Source organism: Erinaceus europaeus, chromosome 8 (genome assembly GCF_950295315.1).
Source record: "Erinaceus europaeus chromosome 8, mEriEur2.1, whole genome shotgun sequence".
Lineage (NCBI taxonomy): Eukaryota > Metazoa > Chordata > Mammalia > Eulipotyphla > Erinaceidae > Erinaceus > Erinaceus europaeus.
Window position 1 is genome coordinate 29,404,044 of NC_080169.1, and position 26,596 is coordinate 29,430,639.

At 39.5% G+C, this 26,596-nt stretch overlaps 1 long non-coding RNA gene across 1 annotated transcript in view; it reads left to right on the forward strand.

The window, feature by feature from the left end:
* Positions 1 to 26,596, forward strand: part of LOC132539891 (uncharacterized) — a 144,517-nt gene that overhangs the window by 60,734 nt on the left and 57,187 nt on the right. The window contains exon 2 of the long non-coding RNA XR_009551177.1: positions 11,511 to 11,627. This is a non-coding gene — a long non-coding RNA (uncharacterized LOC132539891). The remainder of the gene's footprint in view (positions 1 to 11,510; positions 11,628 to 26,596) is intronic.

The window sequence follows — 26,596 nt, forward strand, 5'->3', positions numbered from 1 at the left end:
TCTGATGAACATAGATGCTAAAATATTGAACAAAATTCTAGCCAATCAGATACAGCAGTATATTAAAAAGATTGTTCATCATGACCATGTGGGGTTTATCCCAGAGATGCAAGTGGGGTTTAATATATGTAAATCAATCAACGTGATCCACCACATCAATAAGAGCAAGGCCAAAAATCACACCATCATATCAATAGATGCAGAGAAAGCCTTTAACAAAATGCAATATCCATTTAAGATAAAAACACTACAAGAAATGGCAATAGATGGAAAATTCCTTAGGATAGTGGAGTCTATATATAGCAAACCTATAGCCAACATCATACTCAATGGTGAAAAACTGGAAGCATTTCCCCTCAGATCAGTTACTAGACAGGGATGCCCACTATCACCATTATTATTCAACATAGTGTTGGAAGTTCTTGTCATAGCAATCAGGAAGGAGCAAGGAATTAAAGGGATACAGATTGGAAGAGAAGAAGTCAAACTTTTCCTATTTGCAGATGACATGATAGTATACATAGAAAAACCTAGAAAAACCAGCAAGAAGCTTTTGGAAATCATCAGGCAATACAGTAAGTTGTCAGGCTACAAAATTAACATATAAAAGTCAGTGACATTCCTCTATGCAAACACTAAGAGGAAAATTAAATCCAGAAATCAATTCCTTTTACTATAGCAACAAAAACAATAAAATCTAGGAATTAACCTAACCAAAGAAGTGAAAGACTTGTATACTGAAAATTATGAGTCACTACTCAAGAAAACTGAAAAAGGCACAAAGAAGTGGAAAGATATTTCATGTTCATGGGTTGGAAGAATTAACATCATCAAAATGAATATATTACCCAGAGCAATATACAAATTTAACGCTATCCCCATCAAGATCCCAACCATATTTTTTAGGAGAAGAGAACAAATGCACAAATGTTTATCTGGAACCAGTAAAGACCTAGAATTGCCAAAACTATCTTGAGAAGAAAGAGCAGAACTGGAGGCATCACACTCCCAGATCTCAAATTGCGTTATAGGGCTGTTGTCATCAAAACTGCTTGGTACTAGAACATGAATAGACACAATGACCAGTGGAATAGAATTGAGAGCCCAGAAGTAAGTCCCCACACCTATGGACATCTAATCTTTGACAAAGGTGCCCAGACTATTCAATGGGGAAAGGGGAGTCTCTTCAACAAATGGTGTTGGAAAAAAATGGGTTGAAACATGCAGAAGAATGACACTGAACCACTATATTTCACCAAATACAAAAGTAAATTCCAAGTGGATCAAGGACTTGAATGTTAGACCAGAAACTATCAGATACTTAGAGGAAAATATTGGAAGAACTCTTTTCCACATAAATTTTAAACACATTTTCAATGAAACAAATCCAATTACAAAGAAGACTAAGGCAACTATAAACCTATGGGACTACATCAAATTAAAAAGCTTCTGCACAGCAAAAGAAACCACTACCCAAACCAAGAGACCCCTCATAGAATGGGAAAAGATCTTTACATGCCATATATCAGACAAGAGGTTAATAACCAAAATATATAAAGAGCTTGCCAAACTCAACCACAAGAAAACATATAACCCCATCCAAAAATGGGGAGAGGACATGGACCACATTCACCACAGAAGAGATCCAAAAGGCCGACAAACACATGAAATAATGCTCCAAGTCTTTGTCAGAGAAAAGCAAATCAAGACAATAATGAGATACCACTTCACTCCTGTGAGAATGTCAAACATCAGAAAACGTAGCAGCATCAAACAATGACCTTAGGTCCATACTCTCAGAGAGTTAAAGAATAGGAAAGCTATCAAGAGAGGGGGATGGTATATGGAGTTCTGGTGGTGGGAATTGTGTAGAGTTATACCCCTTTTATACTATGGTTTTGTCAGTGTTTCCTTTTTATAAATAAATAGAAAAAGAAAAAGAAAAAAGAAAGAGTGAAAAGGTAGCAGCAAGAAATGCTAGAGAGGTTGTGGAGTCATAGTAATCCTCCTGCACTGTTGGTTGGAATGTATATTTGCCCAACTCCTGTGGAGAGCAGTCTGGAGAACTCTCAGAGGCTAGAAATGGACCTACCCTATGATCCTGCAATTCCTCTCCTGGGGATATATCCTAAGGAACCCAACACATCCATCCAAAACGATCTGTGTACACATATGTTCTTGGCAGCATAATTTGTAATAGCCAAAACCTGGAAGCAACCCAAGTGTCCAACAACAGATGAGTGGCTGAGCAAGTTGTGGTCTATATACACAATGGATACTGCTCAGCTATAAAAAACAGTGACTTCACCGTTTTCAGCTGGTCTTGGATGGACCTTGAAAAATTCATATTAAGTGAAATAAGTCAGAATCAAAAGGATAAATATGGATTATCTCACTCTCAGACAGAAGTTGTAAAACAAGATCAGAAGAGAAAACACAAGTAGAACCTGAACTGGAATTGGTGTATTGCACCAAAGTAAAAGACTCTGGTGTGGTTGTGGCGGGGGAGAATACAGGCCCAAAAAGGATGACAGAGGACCTAGTGGGGGTTGTATTGTTATGTGGAAAACTGAGAAAACATTAATCCCCCAATAAAGAAATTTTTAAAAAGCTTGATGAAAACTTATCTCTAGCTAATGCTATTAAGCTGTCATTAATTTTATCTTTACCTTCTCCATTTATAACTAAGCAAATAATATATATATATATATATTCCCTCCAGGGTTATTGCTGGGCTCAGTGCCTGCACCATGAATTCACCGCTCCTGGAGGCCATCTCTTCCCCCTTTTTTTTGCGCTTGTTATTGTAGCCTCGTTGTGGTTATTATTATTGCCATTGTTGATGTTGTTCGTTGTTGGATAGGACAGAGAGAAATGGAGAGAGGAGGGGAAGACAGAGAGGGGGAGAGAAAGATAGACACTTGCAGACCTGCTTCACCACCTGTGAAGCGACTCCCCTTGCAGGTGAGGAGCCAGGGACTTGAACCGGGATCCTTATGCCGGTCCCTGCCCTTTGCGCCACGTGCGCTTAACCCACTGCGCCACCACCCGACCCCTGAAAATATTTTTTTAAATAAATTTTTTGTTTTTTCTCCAGGACTATCATTGGCGTTTGGTAGTGACACTACAAATTAATTGTTCCTGGTGGCCATTTATTCTTTTTTTTTTTTTTCATTTTATTGGGTAGGATAGAGAGAAATTGAGAGAGGCTGGGGGAGGTAGAGAGGGAGAAATAAAGAGAGACACCTGCACACTTACTTCACCACTTGTAAGCTTCCCCCCTGCTGGTGGAGATTCAGGGGCTCAAACCCAGATCCTTGTATGGATCCTTAAGCTTAGTACTATGTGTACTTAACTGAGTATATGACCGCCTGGCCCCCATTACTTATTTTTATTTATTATTTTATTTATTTCTGCAGAGTTGGAGTCTTGCACATAGGTAATTTCATTGTTCCAGATCGCTTTCACATAAACACACACACACACACATACACAATACCAGGGCACTTCTCATGTGGTAGCAGCATTCAAAACTGTACTAAGCACATTGAAAGGCCACACTCGATCTTGGTAGCTGTCTCTCCAGCTCTACTTATTTATTCATACTTAATATGTTTCTTTATGTCACAAAAGCCAAACACAGCTCAGATGTTCTTCCATAGATGTACAGAAAAATAAAAAGAGATCTTGGCAAAAAAAAATTTTTTTTTGAAAGAGTAGAATAGGGATCCATTTTAACAGTCAACTCAAAATTTGTAATTACACAATAAAGCTTTATGGTACAGATTGAAAAAAATATTAAAACTCTCAAAAATCATGGCCCTTTAGTGGTCTGGGAGGTGGCACAGTGAATAAAGCATTGAATTCTCGACCATGAGGTCCTGAGTTCAGTCCCCAGCAGCACATGTACCAGAGTGATGTCTGGTTCTTTCTTTCCTGTCTTTCTCATGAATAAATAAATAAATTATTTTAAAAAATCATAATCCCCCAACAACAAAAGTCCTGGATCAGATGGCTTCACAAACAAATTCTAAAAAACTTTCGGGAAACAGTTAATACCTATATTTCTAAAGCTTTTCCACAAGATCAAAGAAACAGGAACATTCCCTTCCACCTTCTATGAAGCCAACATCACCCTGCTACCAAAAGCAATAGGGACACAACAAAAAAGGAAAACTACAGGCCACTATCTCTGATGAACATAGATGCCAAATTATTAAACAAGATCTTGGCCAACCAGATACAGCAGTATATCAAAAAGATTGTTCATCACGACCAAGTGGGATTCATCCCAGGAATGCAAGGCTGGTTCAACATACGTAAGTCAATCAATGTCATTCACCACATCAATAAAAGCAAAGCCAAAAACCACATGATTATCTCAATAGATGCAGAGAAAGCCTTTGACAAAATCCAATACCCATTCATGTTCAAAACTCTACAAAAAATGGGAATAGATGGGAATTTCCTCAAGATAGTGGAGTCCATATATAGCAAACCTACAGCCAACATCATACTCAATGGACAGAAGATGAAAACATTCTCCCTCTGATTGGGGACTATCACCATTATTCTTCAACATCATATTGGAAGTTCTTGCCATAGCAATCAGGCAAGAGAAAGAAATCAAAGGAATACAGATTGGAAGGGAAGAAGTCAAGCTCTTACTATTTGCAGATGATATGATAGTATACATAGAAAAACCTAAGGAATCCAGCAGAAAACTACTGGAAGTTATTAGGCAATATAGCAAGGTATCAGGCTACAAAATAAATGTACAAAAATCAGTGGCATTTCTTTATGCAAACACTAAATCTGAAGAAGAAGACATCCAGAAATCACTCCCATTCACTGTTGCAGCAAAATCATTAAAATACCTAGGAATAAAACTGACCAGAGAAGTGAAAGACTTGTATACTGAAAACTATGGGTCACTATTCAAGGAAATAGAAACTGATAGCAAGAAGTGGAAAGACATCCCATGCCCATGGATTGGAAGAATTAATATCATCAAAATGAATATTCTCCCCAGAACAATATACAAATGTAATGCGATACCCATCAAAGTTCCACCGAGCTTCTTTAAGAGAATAGAAAAAAATTACAATATTTTATCTGGAACCACAAAACACCTACAATTGTCAAAACCATTTGAGGAAAAGAAAAAGAAATGGAGGCTTCACACTCCCAGATCTCAAACTATATTATAAGGCCATCATCATCAAAACAGCCTGGTACTGGAACCAAAATAGGCACACAGACCAGTGGAACAGAATTGAAAGCCCAGAACTAAACCCCCACACCTATGGACATCTAGTCCATGTTCAGCAGGGAAGCAATTACAGAAGCCAGACCTTCCACCTTCTACAACCCACAATGACCCTGGGTCCATGCTCCCAGAGGGATAGAGAATGGGAAAGCTATCAGGGGAGGGGGTGGGATATGGAGATTGGGTGGTGGGAATTGTGTGGAGTTGTACCCCTTCTACCCTATGGTTTTGTTAATTTATCCTTTCTTAAATAAAAAAATAAAAAAAGAAATAACTACCTATTATTGTCTTCTTAAATCCTAAGACAGCAGGAACCTCCTGCTTCCTCTATAGAGCCTATATTTCCCCCAGTCCTAGAACCTCTAGGGTGGGGCTCACTTTCCTGCATGCTTCTCTCAATTCATAACAAATGATATTGCATCCGACGATCCCAACCTAGTTAAGGCTACAAGTACCACCTCAGCATGCTTCACGTCAGACTGTGTCCAGAGATGTCAGGTGTGGAATGTCAGCCCTTCAGCCTCATGACTCGGGTGAGACCTTTCCTTTCACAGTATTCTTTAATTCCATTCCACGAGGTTCACTTCCTAACAAAGTCCCAAAACCTAGATATAGACCAGGTCCTGTAAGATACAGCATATGTCCACATGTACCCATAAATTAGGGCAAAATATATACTTGAAAGCAAAAATACACAAAAGTCTGAAGTGAGTCAGTATCAAGTTCCTAATGAAATGGTATCTACTTAAACTTAGATACCCTCCTCACCTATTTCCTATTATGGTGGTGGTGGTGACTAAACCTGGGACCTCAAACTATCAGGCATGAAATTATTTTTTAATTTTTATTTATAAAAAGGAAACACTGACAAAAAACATAGGATAAGAGGGGTACAACAATTCCCACCACCAGAACTCTGTATCCTATCTCCTCCCCTGATAGCTTTCCTATTCTTTATCCCTCTGGGAGTATGGACCCAAGGTCATTGTGGGTTGCAGAAGGTGGAAGGTCTGGCTTCTGTAATTGCTTCCCCGCTGAACATGGGTGTTGACTGGTTGATCCATACTCCCAGCCTGCCTTTCTCTTTCCTAGTAGGGTGGGTCTCTGGGGAAGCGGAGCTCCAGGACACACTGGTGGAAGTCTGGTCAGCACCCTGCTGGCATCTGGAACCTGGTGGCTGAAAAGAGAGTTAATATACAAAGCCAAACAAATTGTTGAACAATTATGGACCTAAAGGCTGAAATAGTGCAGATGAAGTGTTGGGAGGTACTCACTGCAGACTATTGTGTGCTTTTGCTTTCAGGTATATGTTTTGCCCTAGTTTATGGATATGTGTGAACATATGCTCTATCTCAGGGGACCTGGTCTATATCTAGGTTTTGGGACTTTGTTAGGAAGTGAACCACCTGGGATGGAATTAGAGAATACTATGAAAGGAATGGTCTCACCCGAGTTATGAAGCTGAAGGGTTGTCATTCCACACCTGAAATCTCTGGACACAGTCAGAAGTGAAGCATGCTGAGGTGGCACTCGTTGCATTGATTATGTTGTGATCAATTAGGCGGATGCAATATTATTTGATACAAATTGAGAGAAGCATGCAGGAAAGTGCGCCCCACCCTAAGTTTCCAGGACTGGGGGAAATATAGGCTCTATAGTGGAAATGTGAGATTCCTGCTATCTTAGGGTTCAAGAAGACAATGGATAGTTATTGTTATCATCACATTATTTGGTAATTGGGTTAACTTTAAAAAGTCCCTTTGTTTGGATTTGCTGTACAATACCCAACATCTTGTATATAGCTGTGCCACTGGTTGCTTCTGTTCTCCCTGGTCTAGGCTTTTGAGAGAGTCAACATATGAAAGACTCAGCCTATGTATTAAAAAGACTCAGTCTGTTTTAAAAACCTCGAGACATACAATCAATTTTTCCCCTCATATTAATTAAATAGTGATTTATATGACTACAATTTAATAGGAGTGTACATAGACACCATTCCCACCACCAAAAGACTGTGTCCCATTCCACCCACCCATCCCCACCCCACCCCATTCCCCATTGCCGCCCCAGGAAGCCAAATGTCCACCCTCCCCCTCACCACAGGGTTTTAACTTTGGTGCCCTACTCTAGATTTAGTCAGATCCTGCTTTGAGTTTACCTTTCTATTCTTCTTTCTCAACTTCTGTTGATGAGTGGGATCATCCCATACTCATCTTTATCTTTCTGACTTAGCTCACTTAACATAATTCCTTCTAGCTCTATCCAAATGGATCAGAGAAGGTGGGTTCATTGTTTTTAATAGCTGCATAGTATTCTGTTGTGTATATATACCACAGCTTTCTCAGCCACAGAAATTGTTGACTAATCATGAATTTTAGGAACTCTGTGCCAGCAGTCAAGGTCATAGACTTGTTATTATTTTATTATTTTTTAAAATTTCTTTATATTTATTTATTTATTTTCCCTTTTGTTGCCCTTGTTGTTTTTTATTGTTGTTGGAGTTATTGTTGTTGTTGATGTCATCATTGTTGGATAGGACAGAGAGAAATCCAGAGAGGATGGGAAGACAGAGGGGGAGAGAAAGACACCTGCAGACCTGCTTCACCACCTGTGAAGCGACTTCCCCTGCAGGTGGGGAGCCAGGGGCTTGAACCGGGATCCTTATGCTGGTCTTTACACCATGTGCGCTTAACCCACTGTGCTACCACCTGACTCCTGACTTGTTATTATTTTATACCTTCTTTTTTTTCTGGATGATACCATAATTTCTCTTTCTTTATTGGGGAGATTAATAGTTTATAGTCAACAGCAAAATACAGTAGTTTGTACATGTGTAATATTTCTCAGTTTTCTATATAACAATTCAACCCCCTCTAGGTCCTCCTTTGCCATCATGTACCAAGACCTGAACTCTGCCCACCATCCCACCATCCCAGAGTCTTTTACTTTAGTGTAATACACCAATTCCAATCTAAGTTCTGCTTAGTACTTTTCCTTCTGACCTTGTTTTTCAACTTCTGTGAGTGAGATCATCCCATATTCTTCTTTCTCTTTCTGACTTGTCTCGCTTAACATGATTCCTTCAAGCTCTATTCAAGATGATGAGGTGAAGAAAGTAAAATCACCATTTTTAGTAACTGAGTAGTATTCCATTGTGTGTATATACTGTAACTTATTCAACCACTCTTCTGTTGTTGGATGCCTGGGTTGCTTCCAGGTTTTGGCTATTACAAATTTTGCTGCTATTAACATAGGTACACACAAATCTTTTTGGATGGGTATGTTTGTTTACTTAGGGTATATGTCCATGAGAGGAATTGCAGGGTCATAGGTAGGTCTACTTCTTGACTTCTGAGAGTTCTTCAGACTGCTCTCCCAGCAGGGATTGGGCCAATTTACATTCCCACTAGCAGTGCAGGAAGGTTACTTTGTCCTCACAACCTCTCCAGCATTTGTTGTTTCTGCTGTTTCTGATGTATAATATTCTCACAGGGGTGAGGTGTTATCTCACTGTTGTCTTTATTTGCATTTCTCTAACAGTGACTTGGAATACTTTGTTCATGTGTTTCTAAGCCTTTTGGATCTCTTCTTTGGTGAATATTCTCTTCATATTCTCTCTCCACTTTTGGGTGGGGTCATTTGTTTTCTTATTGCTGGGTTTGGTGAGCTCTTTATATATTTTGGTTATTAGCCTTTTGTCTGATGTCTGACATATAAAGATCTTCTCCCATTCTGTAAGGTGTCTTTTTGTTTGGGTTGTGGTTTCTATTGCTGTGCAGAAGCTTTTCAGTTTGATGTAATCCCATTGGTTTATTTTTGTATTAGTCTTCCTTGTAGTTGGATTTGTATCATTGAAGATGCCTTTAAATTTTAGATGGAAAAGAGTTCTGCCAATGTTTTCTTCTAAATATTTGATAGTTTCTGGTCTAATATCCAAGTCTTTGATCCATTTGGAATTTACTTTTGTGTTTTGTGGGATGTAGTGGTTCAGTTTCATTCTTCTACAAGTTTCAATCCAATTTTTCCAGCACTATTTGTTAAAGAGACTCTCCCCCACTTACTAGTCTGGGCACCTTTGTCTGTGATTAGATGTCCATAGGTGTGGGGACCTATTTCTGGACTCTCATTTCTATTCCACTGTCTACCCTCTTTTTCAACCCTTTTCTGCATCATTAGATGTGCTAAATATGCCCAAATTGAAAAAATCTTATTTGATCCCAATACTTCTTTTAATTCCAGGTTAATAATTATCTTGTCCTAATCCCTGAATATGTGAGCTGTCACTCAGCATCACCTTCTGGGCAGGTAGAATTCTTTCTCTTTCTCCTCTTTCTCCTTTTTCCCCCCTAGCTTTCTTCTTCTGACTCATCATCCAGCTGGACCTTTTCTCCCACTGCTTACTAATGACCACATTCATTGCCACATGCAGTGGTCTTTCGTTGAAGTTCATTTCTATGACTCCACTGGCTGTCATCCCTAGTATTACTTCATCTCTCTTCTATTTCTCTCTCTCTCTCTCTTCCATGACATCACTTTTCTAATGTTATTTATCTCATTTTTATCTCATTCTCTTATTATTTTTGTTGTTTGTCATCTACAGGGCTTCACTGCTCTGGGTCAACTTTTCTTCAGATAGAGAAACACAGAGACAGAGAGAGAGAGAGGAAAAGTCACCACACAGCACTGAAGCTACCTCAAATCTGAGTCATGAACATGGCAAAGCAAGCAGCTTCCCAGGTGAGCTATCTAGCTGGCCCTCTAGATTTTTTTCTCTCTCTCCCTGTCTCCCTTCCTTTCTTCCTTCCTTCTTCCCTCCCTCCCTTTCTCTCTGCCTCCCTCCTTTTCTCCCCACCTCCCTCCCTCCCTTTCTTCCTTTCTTCCATTCTCTTTCTCCCCTGCATTTCTCTCTTTTTCTTTTTTTATGCTTTATCTTTTTAAATATTTATCTATTTGATAAAGACATCCAGAAATTGATACGAAGGGGGAGATAGAGAAAGGAGACAGAGAGACACTGTTTCACCACTTGTGAAGCTTTCCCCCTGCAGGTGGGGACCAGGGTCTTGAACCCGAGTCTTGTGCACAATAACATGTGCGCTCAACCAGGTGCACCACCATCTGACCCCTCTCTCTTTTTCATTATCTCTCTTTCTTTCTTGCTTCTTTCCTTTTCCCCACATACCAACTGTGTCATATGCTCCACTCCAGCCTCCTCATGCACCTTCCCTTAAGGCATCCACTGGCATGATGTCTACTCTTACCTCTGATAATGTCTTCATCAGGAATTCAAGCACCAGATAGAGCAGGTACTCCACAGACAAGCACCCTAAATTAACCAGGGAGCTGATTGGAAGTGTCTTCTCATAGGACCAGCTAGAATTGACGGCAGAATTTGCAGCTGGGTGTGCCAACTGTGGGTTTGTGACCTGGATCAGAGACAGTTCTAGAGACCTTTTATCATCTTGAAGACCTCAATGCTCCATCCCCATGACTGCTACTTGGTTTAGTAGCATTGCCTCAGGCCTTAGTCTAAGTTTTTGGGCAACCACTTCATATAATTGAAAAGCAGTTTGCAAAAGAAAAATGGGAAATTCCCCAACTTGAGGGTGGAAGGGGGAGGCAGTGGTACACCTAGCAGAGCATTCACATTTCCATGTGCAAAACCTGGATTCCCACCTGCAGGGGGGAAGCTTCTATTGGATAGAGACAGAGAGAAATTGAGAAAGGAAGAAAAGATACAGAGAGAAAGAGACAGAGAGACACTTGCAGCCCTGCTCCACCACTTGTGAAGCTTTCCTTCTACAGTTGGGAACCAGGTGCCTTAATCATGTGTGCTGCTGCCTGACTCCGTAGTGTTCTTTTTCTATATCATTCTTCCCTCTCAAATTTTCTGTCTATACTCAAAAAGAGAAAAGAGTAAAAAAAAAAAAAATCATTTCTGGGAGTGCTTCTGGGCTTCATGCAGGCATCAAGCCCCAGGGATAACCCCAGTAGCAAAACATGTCTAATGTCCATATCTTTGATCCACTTGGAGTTTACCTTTGTGCATTTCGATATGTGGCAGTACAGTTTCATTCATCTGCATATTTCACCCCAATTTTTCAAACACCATTTGTTGAAGAACTCTTCTCTATTTCATGTTTTGGGCCCTCTTCTCAAAAATTAGTTGTCCATAATGTGTAGACGCTTATTTCTGGGGTTTCAGTTCTATTCCATTTATCTGAGTGTATATTTTTTATTCCAGGACATTTGGATTATAGTATCCCTGGGAGCTGGGCAGTAGCACAGTGGGTTAAGTGCACATGGTGCAAAGCACAAGGACCGGCGTAAGGATTATAGCAGCCCTGTAGGATAATATAAGGTAAGGAAGCGTGATGCCTCTAGTCTTGTTTTTTGTTGTTATCCCTCTCAAGATTGCTTTGGCAATGTTCAGTATTTTCTTGTTTCAGATAAACTTTTGTAGCTTTTGTTCTATTCCTTTAAAGAAATTTGGTAGTACCTTAATAGGAATGACATTAAATCTGTATATGGACTGATTAGCATGGTCATTTTAACAATATTAGTTCATTCAGTCCATGAGCATAGAATATGTTTCTATTTCTTTGTATCTCTTTCTATTCCCTTGAAGAGTGATTCATATTTCCAATGTAAAAATTTTCCACCTCCTTTGTTAACTTCATACTAAATATTTGATTGTTGGGGGTCGAGCAGTAGTAGCACAGTGGGTTAAGTGCATGTGGTGCAAAGCGCAAGGACTGGCATAAGGATCCCGTTTCCAGCCCCCAGCTCCCCACCTGCAGGGGAGTCGCTTCACAAGCAGTGAAGCAGGTCTGCAGATGTCTATCTTTCTCTCCCCCTCGATGTCTTCCCCTCCTCTCTCCATTTCTCTCTGTCCTATCCAACAACGAACAACATCAACAACAATAATGACCATAACAAGGCTACAACAATAAGGGCAACAAAAGTGGGAAAAAGTGGCCTCCAGGAGCAGTAGATTCATGGTGCAGGCACTGAGCCCCAGCAATAACCCTGGAAGAAAAAATATATATATTTGATGATTTTCCTGCTGTAGTAGAGGGGTTTGGTTTCCAAATTTCTTTTTCTTCTGGTTTAATGTTTGCATAGAGTGGTTTCCAAATTTCTTTCTTTTCTGGTTTAGTTTTTGTATAGAGGAAGACCAGTGAATTTTTGTATATTGCTACCTTACTATATTTTTTAAATAATTTCCAGGAGTTTTCTACTGAATTCTTTAAGATTTGGTATATTTAATATAATATCAGTTGAAGATAGTGACAGTTTAACTTTCAATCTATATTCTTTAATTTTCTTCTCTTGCGTAATTGCTATGGCTAGAACTTCCAAGACTATGCATAATAGTAATGATCATAGTGGACTACCCTATCTTGTACCTGATCAAAGAAGGATAGTTTTAAGTTTCTTATTATTGAGCATGATTTTGTCTGTTGCTTTGCTGAACATTGGCTTAACTAGTTTGAAGAATTTGCCATCTATCTTCATCTTTTTTTAGAAAGAGATTAAATACATTTATTTCACCTCTCATATTCAGCAGTACTTAATTGGTTAATCCACTGGTTCTACATACATTCAAGATGGTTAGTAGTGAATATAGACTAGTTAAGGTTATCTGTGTTTAATCTTCACAGGCAAGTACTATTATGACACTATTAACATAGTATCACATTTATGGTCCATAAAAATCAATCTTTTGAAGTCAGGTTGCATATTGCAAAAATAGAACTCTAAAGTAGGACACAGACATAAGAAACACACTGGAATCAACATCTGAAATTGCAAAACTATTCTCCATTTATATTGAGTTTTTAGGTTACCACTAGGAAAAAAAACACACTAAAATTAGAAGAGATAAAGGAAGATTTACTTTTTTCCAAATGTAAAGACTTACAAAATTAGAGCTAAAATTGTTTTGTCTCTTTTGCCTCCTATCACTATTTCTAAAAATTGAAGTTAGTCTATTTAACAGTAGGTGTGGTGATCTCTGAGAATCAGTAAGCTTTGTTTTATAGTCCAAGTACTTGTGCCCTTGTGTCTTTTGTTGTTGTTGTTCCAGAAGCTTATTGATAAGTTCTTTTAAAATAATAAATCAGTTACTATGAATTTATAGATTTCAGAACAGAATCAGCTCCACAGTTTGCTTTTTATGAGGTCTTTTTAAAAATTTTATTAGTGATTTACAAAACTACATGTCAACAAGGGTATAAATCCACTCCATTCCCACCACCAGATTTCTGAGTCTTCAGTTTCTCATTGCAAGCCATCACAGTTCCCCCCAAGGTTGTAGACATGGACCAACCATCATCTCTACAACTATCTGTCTACAGATAGTTGTAATTGGTCCTGTTTTCTTCTTGATCCAATCCTCCCTTCCCATCCAAGTCATTCATGACAACATTGCTACCTCCATATGTCCCTCTCATTTTTCTTTTCTCTGTCTTTGGGTGTTGATGAAGCTGGAGTTCAGAGCCCTCTTCCCTTCTTTTTTATTTAATTTTTGTATTTATAAAATGGAAATATTGACAAGGCTATAGGATAAGAGGGGCCCTAATCCACACAATTTCCACCACCAGAACTCCACATCTAATCCTCTCCCTTGATGGCTTTACCATTCTTTACTCCTCTGGGAGTATGGATCCAGGGCCATTATGGGGTACAGAAGGTGGGAGGTCTGGCTTCTGTAATTGCTTCCCTGCTGACCGTGGGCATTGACAGGTTGATCCATACTCCCAGCCTGTCTCTCTCTCTTTTTCCCTAGTGGGTTAGGGATTTGGGGAGATAGGGCTCCAGGACACATGGTGGGGTAGTCTGCCCAGCAAAGTCAGGTTGGTATTGTGATAATATCTGGAACCTGATGGCTGAAAAAGAGTTAAGATATAAAGTAGAACAAATTGGTGACTAATCATGAACCTAAAAGCTAGAATATTGCTGATGAAGATTTGGGGTCTTCATTTTGGAAAAAGCTAATAACTAAAATATACAAAGAGCTCAGCAAACATAGTAACAAAAAAGCAAATGACCCCATCCAAAAATAGGCAGAGGATTTGAACAAAATAGTCACTATGGAAGAGATCCAAAAGGCTAACAAACACATGAAAAATTGTTTCAGGTAACTGATTGTCAGAGAAATTCAAATAAAGACAACATTGAGATACCACCTTATCCCTGTGAAAATGTCATACATCAAAAAGGACAGCAGCAACAAATGCTGGAGAGGTTGTGGGAACAAAGGAACCCTCCTGCACTGCTGGTGGGAATGTAAATTGGTCCAACATTTGTGGAGAACAGTCTGAATAACCCTCACAAGGCTAGAAATAGACCTCTATGACCCAGTAATTTCTCTTTCAGGGATATATCCTAAGAACTCCATCACACCCAGCCAAAAAGATATGTGTACACCTATGTTCATAACAGCACAATTTGTAATAGCTAAAACCTGGAAGCAACCCAGATGCCCAGCAACAGATGAGTGGCTGAGAAAGCTGTAGTATATATACACAATGGAATACTCCGCAGCTATTAAGAACAATGAACCCACCTTCTCTGATCTATCTTAGATGGAGCTAGAAGGAATTATGTTAAGTGAGCTAAGACAGAAAGACAAAGATGAGTATGGGATGATCCCACTCATAAACAGAAGAACAGAAAGAGAAACTCAAGGGAGTCGGGCAGTAGCACAGTGGGTTAAGTGCACGTGGCATAAAGCAAAGGACCGGTATAAGAATCCCAGTTCGCGCCCCCAGGTCCCCACTTGCAGGGGATTCACTTCACAGGTGGTGAAGCAGCTCTGCAGGTGTCTTTCTCTCCCCCTCTCTGTCTTCCCCTCCTCTTTCCATTTTTCTCTGTCCTATCTAATAATGATGACATCAGTCACAACAACAATAATTACTACAACAATAGAAAACAACAAGGGCAACAAAAGGGAAAATAAAATTTTTTAAAAATTTTAAAAAGGAAAAAAAAGAGAGAAACTCAAAGCAAGATATGACTGAGTTTGGAGTATGGCACTAAAGTAAAAATCTCTGGGTGGAGGGTGAGGGTAGATGTTCAGCCTCATTGGGGGATGGGGGGGACACAGAACTTTGGTGGTGGAAATGATGTTAATATGCACTTCTATTAATTTATAGTCTCACAAATAACTATTCAATTTATATGAGAGGGGAAAAATGGATTTAATGTTTTAAACTTTTTGATGCATAGACCATAGCTCTAACCTAAGCACTTAAAACTTCAAATTGGCAATCAGATTGAATTTTAACAGTGGGCTTACATTGTTAATACATTTCTAATAATGAGTTGTTCTTTGAAATATTGACTCTCCTAAAAGCGTAGACCAGGGAGAACAGAAGCAATTGGTCGTATTGCTTTATAAGATACAGCTATATGTAAATAGCATTAAAGGACATAAATTATGGTGAGGTTTTGTATGCTACAGCAAATATGAACAATGGGATTTTCAAAGTTAATCCAATTGTCAAATGATTTGGTTATAGCTATAACTATCAATTGCCTTCTTAAACCTTACAACAGCAGGAACCTTCCCCTTTCTCTATAAAGCCCACATTTCTCCCTGTCCTGAAATCTCTAGGGTGAGGCTTACTTTCTTGCATGCTTCTTCCAATTCATACCAGCTGATGTTCTACTTTATATCTTAACTCTTTTTCAGCCATCAGGTTCCAGATATTATCACAATACCAACCTGACTTTGCTGGGCAGACTACCCCACCATGTGTCCTGGAGCCCTGCCTCCCCAAATCCCTAACCCACTAGGGAAAGAGGGGGGGGGGGGCTGGGAGTATGGATTAACCTGTCAATACCCATGGTCAGCAGGGAAGCAATTACAGAAGCCAGACCTCCCACCTTCTGTACCCCATAATGGCCCTGGATCCATACTCCCAGAGAAGTAAAGAATGGTAAAGCCATCAAAGGAGAAGATTAGATGTGGAGTTCTGGTGGTGGAAACTGTGTGGATTAGGGCCCTTCTTATCCTATGGTCTTATCAATATTTCCATTTAATAAATACAAAAATTAAATAAAAAAGAAGGGAAGAGGGCTCTGAACTCCAGCTTCATCAACACCCAAAGACAGAGAAAAGAAACATGACTGTATCTGCTGATCCCAATCCAGTCAATGCAACCAGTACTTCCTCTACATGTTTCACTTCAGACTGCATCCAGAGACGTCAGGTGTGGAATGTCAACCCACCAGCCCTCTTACCTTCCTCCTATCACTTCTCCCCTGCTGGAAGTATGGATCAAGGTTGCTTTTGGGTTGCAAAAGGTAGGAGTTCTGGCATCTGTAAATGCTTCTCCACTGGATGTGGGCATTGGCAGGTCAATCAATATCCTCAGCCTTTCAGCCTTTTTCTTTCTTTCCCTAGTGGGCCAGAGCTCTGGAGATAGGTCATTTTTTATAGGTATTTTCATCAGGGTTTCTTTTTTCTTTGCCTCTAAATCAGTGTGTGAGCATTGGTCTTTTTTTTTTTTTTTTTTTAATACAGTCATGTTCAAATCTCTGGCTTTGGTGAGTTTTTGAAAAGATCCTGGTTGCATTTTGTTTAGTTTTCAGGTGATTTTCGTTGCTTTTCCTAGTTGATCGGGGAGAACAGAAACATTTTTTTTTAATACTTTGATCACGAAAGTATTCTGGAGCTTATCCATATCTTCACTTAATTATCTCTGTTTCCTTATTAATTTTCTGCATGGTTAATCTTTCTTTCTCCTTGGGAGAGCTGGGAGTTAAAATTCCCCACTGTATTGCTATCGGTATACTTTCTTAGGTCTCTCAGTAACTGCTTTGCTTATTTTGCTGTCCTTTCAGTTTGAGCATGGATATTAATTGTTTTTGTCCCTGTTGGTTGACTGGTCGCCTAAGCATTATGTAGTGTTCATCCTTATCTTGCTTTAATTATTTTTGAAGGTAATTGTATCAGATATGAGTTTGCCTATTCTTTTTCTTTTTTTCCCCATGGTCCATTGTCTTTTATGATAGCTTTCCATCCTTTCACTTTGAGACTATTTTTGACTGGTTAGGCCAAGTGTATCTCCTACAGACAGCATATAATTGGGTCATGTTGCTGGATCCATACTCATAGTTGGCACCTTTTGATAGTTGAATTCAGATCATTGAAATTTAGTGAAATTACAGATTTGAGATACTTCAGTGTCATTGTTTTATGTGGATCGTGTGTGTGTGTGTGTGTGTGTGTGTGTGTGTGTGTGTGTGTGTGTGCATGTACTCATGCTTATACAAGTTCCTCTGGAACTTCTTGCAGAGCTGGTTTGGTTTGTTTGTTTCCTTTTCCAGAGCAGTGTTCAGCTCTAGCCTATGATGGTGTGGGGTTGGGGGGTGGGGAGGAATTGAACCTTGGACTTTTGAGCATCAGGTATAAAAGTCTTTTTGCATAACCATTATACTATCTGCTCTACCCTCTTTCAACTGTTTCTTTACTGAGAATACCTTTATTCCTCCAGCCAATCTGAATGAACATCTGGTAGGATAGAGTATTCTTGGTTGGAAATCTTTCTCATTTAGCATTGCCTTTCTCTTCTGGTTTTTAGAGTTTTTTTTGTTGAGGAATCTGCACATAGCCTTGTGGGTTTACCTCTGTATGCTAACCTTTGCTTTTCTCTTACTGATTTTAATATCTTTTCTTTATCTTTTGTCTTTGCCAGTTTAATTATGGTGCATCTTGATGTATGTGTCTCTGGAATGATTTTGTTTAGTAATCTCTGAGCTTCTTATACTTTTTTTATATCCCCCCAGTTATTCTTCTGGGGGAAGTTTTCTGCTATAGTTTCATCCAGTATGTACTTTTCACTGGTTTATTCATCTCCTTGTGACAGGTCAATGATTCAAATATTGCTTTTCTTGAAGTCATCAAACATGTCTCTGTTGTTGTTTTCATTGTCTCTTAACCTCTTTTTTAGATCTATCACTCTTTGTTTCTTATGCTTCATTTTTAGAACTGCTGATTCTTTTTTCAGTTCATGTTTTTTTGCTCGCAGGTCCCTCAAGTCTATTCATTAGTTCATGTATTGTCATTTTTTTTGCTCAACTATTGTGTCTTTTTGCCTAGTTGTTGTAGCTTTTAATTTATTTATTATATTGCTTTGTTCAGTATCTCTGGTTTTTAGCTTCACTATTGTATTATTTTCATTGGCTATTGTGACATTAACTTTGGCTAATGTGTCTATTAATTCACCTATTTGGGCATTTAGTTCTTTATTTTCTTTTGCTTTTGGCTCATATACTCTTTTTCCAGTTTCCACTGGGATTTTCTTCCATGAGTTTTCCCATTTCTGTGGTACTCATGGACTAGTCTTTCAGAACCTACCTCAAAAATGTTGATAATCTCTGGTTTATTAGATTTTTTTCTGAGCTTTTGTCTTTATTTATTGATTTGATGGATTCCTCTGTTTCCTTATTCACCAGTACATGTCAGGTTACACATAGGTTCCAGTGAGTCATAGTTGGCCAGGAAATTTGAGGTGGTACATAGAGGGAGAGGCTGGGCCTAGGGCTACCCCAAAGGGGTCCCTGGGGTGGTCAGCATGCCAGGAGGTACTTGGTAGGATATGTCGAGGGACACTAGGCCTGGAGCAGTGGCAAAGCGTTCCCAGTGTAGAAGGTAGCCTATTGGGTATTATGTGGGTCACATGTCGGTAGGCAAGCTAGGGCAGCTGGTGGTGTTAGAAGTCCTGAATATATGGACAGTTGCCTTTAGGCTCCAGCATGGATGGAAAGCAGCCCAGTGGGTCCTGAGTGGGATGTTTGTGAGGGTTGACAGGCAGGTTCTGGGGGTCCAGACATAGAACACAGTCCAAAATATTACTGGCAGGTGGGCAGCCACTAGAGCTATTCGCAGCTGGTAGTGCCTGGACCTAGGCATGGATGGAAGATGACCTGGCAGGGTGGATGAGTGTGGGTGCATGGGCAGGCACTGGCATGTATGAACTATGGCCCATGGAGCTCTGGTCTGGACAGAATGTGGTCCTGCTGGCTCCAGGTAGCGAGCAAAGTGGTGGGTTCCATGACTAAGGCAGCCAGTAAACCAGGGGTACTAGCATAGATGGAATGTGGTGCAGTGGCTCTGAGCGGAGTGGGTTGGCATCAAGCGTCCCAGAATGGACAGAATGCTGACCAGAGAGCTAAAGAGGTTCTGGTGACAGGAAGAACTTTCAATATAATTTTGGTTGGTTTATTTGATTTAGCCTGTCTTTTCAGTAGCCCTATGTCCTTAGTATAAGGGCACCAAACTCTCTGCTGCAGGGATCCAGACTTTTCAGTTATCCTTGTCTCCCTTCCTGAGTTCCATATACTTCTCTTCTTCTGTCTTTTGACTTTCTGTGCCTTGGGGACTGTTTGTATATTTGTTAGTTCATGCATTTTGTGTAGTTATAGTGTTTTCTTTTTGCCAGTTTTACAAAGACCTTTCCTGGAGATTTCTAGGTGATCATCATTTTGGATAATCTCCACAGTTCTTTCTCTCTTCCTCACTCTCAAAGTATCAGCCAACTCTAGGAGTCTTCTGGGGGCAGGAAGTATATTATACCCACTATGCCCAAGAAAATATTTTCAATATGAACAATAAATGATGGAGGTTGATCTCATTAAATAGGGAAGTAGTTGAATCCATGTACCATGCTCTTTTCATCTCAGTGCCTATTTTTGTGTTTTCCAATTTTTTTTGAATATTTATTTATTCCCTTTTGTTGCCCTTGTTGCTTTATTGTTGTAGTTATTATTGTTGTTGTTATTGATGTTGTTAGATAGGACAGAGAGAAATGCAGAGAGGAGGGAGAAGACAGAGAGGGGGAGAGAAAGACACCTGCAGACCTGCTTCACCGCCCGTGAAGCAACTCCCCTGCAGGTGGGGAGCCAAGGGCTCAAACCAGGATCCTTAGGTCAGTTTTCCAATGTTTTTCATTTAACATATTGATGAAAGTTCAGTAGCTGTAAAATGGTAGTGGTTGGTTTGAGTGAGGACCGGGAGAATGAGGAAATAGAATGAGGAAGAAAAAGGGAAATGAAAAGAAGGAGCTAGAGCACCCGAGTTTATAAAAATATTTCCATCTCCATAGATTTAAATGGCAAGGCTTAATTATCTTGCCATCTTCTTCTTTTCAGTATCCATCAGTATGCATCCATCATGGGTCTGCCATGAGAGAGGACTCAGGAAATCTGATGATAGTATCGTGTTCTAAGAAATGATTTGTAGTCATAGTGGCAGCAGCAACAATAGCTCCAGCACAGTCCTCTGGAACGTCTGATCTTTCCTTTGTGTTGTTTTAAGCCCAGGAATCAGGACTGGATGAAAAACAACCCCCCCTCCCCCACCTTACACACACAGAGGCACACACACTGCTTCCAAGGCTGTCTTGTGGTCAATAAAGTAAATACAGTTTGTGACTCTTAAGAAATGTGGGGCAGGAGACAATGTGGAGTGCTGCCAATGTGGTAGTGGAGGTACGTCAGTGGGCTTGGTGACAGGTGGCAGAGGGCATGCGCCTGGGGAATAACTTACAGTCACGGAGGTTTCTTTTTCACCAAGTCTTTGTCCAGTGATGGGAATGAGGTAGTGGGTAGCCAAGCCACAAAACAAGAGTCTGGAGGATGTCTTGGGCAATTTACATATGAGTTTCCTTCTTTAAATAACTACACTGTAAGACAATATCCCTGGGGGCATTTGCTTATTGCCTGACGCAGTTCTTTCTTTTTTTTTTTTTTCTTCAGCATATCACATGCTTCTCCTGGCTTTATTATGCACTTGCTCAGGCTTGTCTTATAATACTGAACTTTATTTCATTGAAATTTAGGGAGGAGCCAACTTTGCACCTGGAAAGCATTGCAGCACAAGGTCAATGAAATGGTAGGTTTGAGGGTGGGGGTGGGCTGTGGTGAACCTGGTTGAGCACACACATTGCTGTGCACAGAGATCTGCATTCAAGCTCTTGGCCCCTACCTGACTGCAGCAGAGGAAGCTTTATGAGTGGTGAGACAGTGCTGCAGGTGTCTCTCTTCCTCTCTCCCTCTTTGTCTTTCCCTCCCCTCTCAGTTTCTCTCTGTCCTATCAAATGAAAAAGAAAAAGGGGGTAGGGATAAAATATCCACCAGGAGAGGTGGGCTCATTGTGTAGGCACCAAGCTCCAACTGTAACTTTGGTGGCGAAAAAAAAAAAAAAGAAAGGAAGGAAGAAAAAAGAAAGAGTCGACTCAATTTGTAGATGAGCATCAGAGGGGAAGTGTGCAGCCATTGTGTGAGAGAAGTTTTAGGGACAGGATGTGCACGGTGGGTTTTAGCTGACAGGCCCAGGGCAACCAGCTAATGGTAGGACTAGTAATAGAAACTATTAGAAAAACTGCTAGTTGGCTTTTGCCTTCCATTTGAAATATGACATCTACACTGATTCTAAATCCCCCCTTCATGGAGTGTGGTAATGGTACATGGATAATCTGGCTCTTTGGAAAGGGAAAAAAGAAAAAAAAAGTGGTGATTGGTACCAAATCAATGCTTCTTTTAGGCCAGCTTTGAATATACGTGCAATCCCCTTCTTTTTCAAATCCCACCCCTCAAAACAAGATTTCTTCAACTTAGCCCCTTACTAGCAAATGGTCTTTTGGCAAGTGTTTTTCTTTCTCTAAACTGTGTTTCTTTTTTTTTTCATGTTTTTTTAAAAATTTATTTAAGAAAGGAGACATTAACAAAACCATAGGATAGGAGGGGTACAACTCCATACAATTCCTACCACCTGATCTCCATATCCCATCCCCTCCCCTGATAGCTTTCCCATTCTCTATCCATCTGGGAGTATGGACCCAGGGTCATTGTGGGTTACAGAAGGTGGAAGGTCTGGCTTCTGTAATTGCGTCCCCACTGAACATGGGCGTTAAACTGTGTTTCTTTTGAAAAATAAGTTCAGATTGTTGTAAGAGGACTGGCCTGAAGGACAAAATGGTGCCTAAGAGTCTGTTTCCCCCTAGTAGTTGTTAGGTACAAGCTCAGATGTTGCTTCAGAAGAATCACAAAAGTTTCAGTGGGTCAGATATTCAAACTTTTATTTCAAAGAAGTGAGGTAGTTTGCGGAAACATATTTAAATTACACGATAACTCATGCAAAGAGTCAGAAAGATTATAAAGAGAAGTGACCTATCCCTCAGTTCTCTTTCCTATTGTATTCCCAGCCTTAGTCCTACTGAACCCAGCTTTTCTTCTTCTTATTTTAATTAGTGATTTAATAATGACTGACAAGATTGTGAGATAAAAGGTGTGCAATTCCATACAATTTAGTTCCCACCACCAAAGTTCCATATCCCATCTCCTCCACTGGAAGTTTCCTTATTCATTATCCCTCTGGAAATATGGACCAAAGATTGCTATGGGGCACAGAAGGTGGAAGGTCTGGCTTCGGTAATTTCTCCTCCACTAGACATGGGCATTGACAGGTCAATCCATACCCCCAGTCTGTTTATTTTTTCCCCTAGTGGGTTAGGGCTCTGAGGAGGTGGGGTTCTAAGACACACTGGTGAGGTCATCTGCCCAGGGAAATCAGGTTGGTGTCATCTGTAACTTGGCTGAAAAGCATTAAGATATAAAGTAGAACAAATTGTATAATAATCAGAAACCTAAAAGTAAGAATATAGCAGATGAAATTTGGGGTCTTCATGTTGTAAGAAGATAAGAAGTCTATTTTATGTATATTCCAAGTGGCCCATAACTTTAGTAATTTTTTTGCCTGAGCCTGATAGCTACCATGCAGGTGTGCTGAAAGTATTGTCTAGGAAGATGGTGTCAGAGTTGAGAAAAGGACTAGAAAGTTGGATTAGGGAAGAGACAAGCTCCCAAATATGGGAAAAATATATAAATACTGTTAACTGTAAACCCCATCAATCTGACCCAGGGCCCATATCTATTCATACTTAGTACAGGAGCCTGTGTAACCTCTGCATCCCTGTAAGTTTGCATTTGCATTCCATGGTCATAGTTAGGAACATTCTAGACTGCACTCATTTCAAGACTGTCTTCCTCAAGTGACAGAATATGTTGACCCAGCAGCCTCTCTTTGTAGGGCAGTTTCTACCATTGTTGTTCTATGTTGAGGGCAAGATCCTGTAGAGCTCCACAAGAGATTTTATGATGTTGTTTCTGATGGAGATGACCAGTGGTGGTGGAGAAAGGGATCTGTTAGAGGTCTAGGCATATCATATCTATGTGGGAACCCAGGAATTCTCTGTCTGGGACCCCAGATGATGGCATAGCCTGGTAGTGAACACTACCAGGGCCATCACTAAACTGTGCTGGTCTCTTGCCCTTATCTAGCTTTTGTGCACTTAGAGTGATTGAGGGAAGTGAAATAGGAAGTAGGTGAGGAGGGTGAAGCCAACTTTTCAATGGCCTATTGAGATTATTTGCTTTTTCTATTGAACTCCTATTTTCTAAGTGCAGGCACCTCTCTAAAATGCCTCTCAGAGTGAATGGTGCTTCCTAGTGCACCCTTAAAACTCTTCCCACTGTTCTTTGGTGCTTTAAAAAAAAAAAACACAAAAAAACCCTCTTCCCATCATGAAGGAAACAGGAAAAATTAAAAAAAAAAACAAACTATAGTCTTAGACAGTCCCAGCTAACTGGGTTCCAGACCTCCTAGCCCTCAGAGTTCCCCAATAAGATGATACAGTAGGTGCTGTTTTAGTCTCTGCCAAGCTCACACCACTTCTCTGAAGACTATACTTCTCCTTTATGGTGTTCTGTCTGCATCAAGATAGTATGACCTATAGCCTTTGTTGTAATGATCAGGGGTGAATATTAACCCCCCCCCCAGGGGCCCATTCATTATTGGGGCCTTGCCATTCAGTTCTCTTTCTTGGATTAGTTGGACAGTACACCTTTGAACTTGGGCTTGGAAGAGAAGAGGAAGACAGACAGGGGCACAGAGGAGGATGCCTCCATACTGCTACATTTCTTCATCTGCCTGCTCTTTGGCCTGTTCACTTATTTTTATCTTGGAGTTTGGAATATATCCCAGATTCTTCCAATAAACTCAGTCCAGTCTAAGTGGGATTTTAAAAATTACAAACAGTAAAGCTTTAAATAAGGCAGAAACAATTGTTGAAGTCTTTCTGAGTTCAAATGTTATGTTTGGGATTTTTTTTGGGGGGGGCATGGTAAGAGCTATTGTCATGGATGCTAATTCTCTAGCCCTATGCTAAATCTGAAACCCAAAGCCAAGGCCCAGAAATGTGTATTTGAAGCCTTCTAGGTGATTCTTTTTTTTTTTAATTATGTATTTAATGTCTTTTATTACATACCTTACTTTAAACAATAAAGTATATCATTTTAATTTTTTCTTACTTCAGCGGCACAGTTAAAGCTACAAAATTATCTACTTAGCAGATTTGTCTACTTGCTGAAGGTCTTTTGGCTGCAATGAGATAAATGTGCAGTAATTGCATCTAGTCCTTCTTTTGTTCAAATAGGTAGAAAGAATTATGACCAGTGTTTATAGAGGCACACTGAACCTTTTTTTTTTTCTTTTTCTTTTTATCCATGACCTTAGGAGAACCACTACAGTTTCCAATGGAGAGAATGGGGACACAGAACTCTGGTGGTCGGAATGGTGTAGAATTGTACCCCTATTATCTTATGGTTTTGTAAGTCACTATTAAATTACCTTCTAGGTGACTCTTATGTGTGCTCCCAGAGAGGAGCTTTGGGGCATATTGCCAGCAAGGTGCACCTGCAGGCTTCATAATGGGCAGTGAGCCAGGGCTGCTGCACTCCTATTCCAAAGGAAACATAGCTTATGGGAGAAATTATCCATTTATTAGATTGAAGCCCAAAAGGTTATTTTCATTAGTTAATAAAAAAAAGCAAATGCTTTCATAAGTAATATGTATACCTTTTACAATTTAAACAATTGCATTTCCTTTAATTTTTTTCCCCTATTCATTAGGCCAACAATAATTTATAACATTAGTCTAAAAGATTATAAGGGAAAAGAGAGTGTGATGAGTAAAAATGCTGCCAATAAAAAAGTGGAAAATGAGTGTAATATGAATAATTTCAAAATGATGAGAGCCCAAAAGGAATGCAGAAGATAATCCAGATGCTGTGTGGTATTGCGCTGGGGAGGATTTCACAAAACATACTGTTAAAATGATGAATACGGCTGGCCTTAGAAAACAGTGCAGTGATGGCCTGTTAACATAGGGACAGTGAAAAGTGAAATGGCAAACAGGAAACATTTACTTAGCTTCATACTGATATATCTCAAAGCCAGTTTTCACTACTGGGTGGAGATAAGGAATTTTCAGGACATGATCTTATACAAGATAGGGTTCATTTGTAGACTAGTTGTCTGAATCTAATAACTGTTTTCATATAGAAATTCATACCACTGGAGAATACATGGGAACTTGGATAGTAAGGTTCTTAGTGTAAGTAAAATACAGTGTTGGTGGTAGTAGGTAGAGCCCATACCTGCACTTTCCCTTATTTTTTTATTGATTCCAACTTGATTGAGGTATAACTGACATGTAACACTATATAAGCTAAAGTTGTGCTACGTATTGATTTGTGCACACATACTGTAGTACGGCTGATATTAGAACATTAGCTAACATTTCTTATCATGTCACATAATCACCATTTCTTCCTACAGCGAGAATATTTTAAATCTATTCTCTTTTTTGTACTTTAGTTCTAGTTCAACACTATACCCACAACAATAGTTATGCACCTTCCTCCTACCCATTGGCTCTCCACCGTCCTCACCCCTCACCAAGGATAATGACTATAATTTCCACAGTCCTAGCCATGGGTTGACTTTTTTCCTCTTTCTTGAATAAATTCATGTGTCTCCATTCTTTACATTGCACATATGTCCTTCAGAGTTATGCAGGGCCCTTGATAAGAGATGTAAACTATAACAGGACTTCCAGAACATAAACACCAACTTAAAGAACTTCAGTGTATTATATACATGATAAGGAGGATGAGAAAGAAAAAAGACAATGTAGAAAAAATTATAAAGTACTAGAGAGTAAATGACATCATTTAAAAAGACATAGAAACCTGTATGTATTTAGATGTGTTATATATAAAAGTATATATACAATTTATATATAAATGTATTATATATAAATATATTTAAGACATTCTTTATAAAACTTTATAACTCACCATTCTTTGCTTGAACATCCATCTATTTCTTTTTCCCCTTTCATGGTTTAAATTTATTACATATTTTCTAAGGTTTGTGTTTCTGGGTCTGTTTTTACTGTGTATCACCTTGTTGAGAAT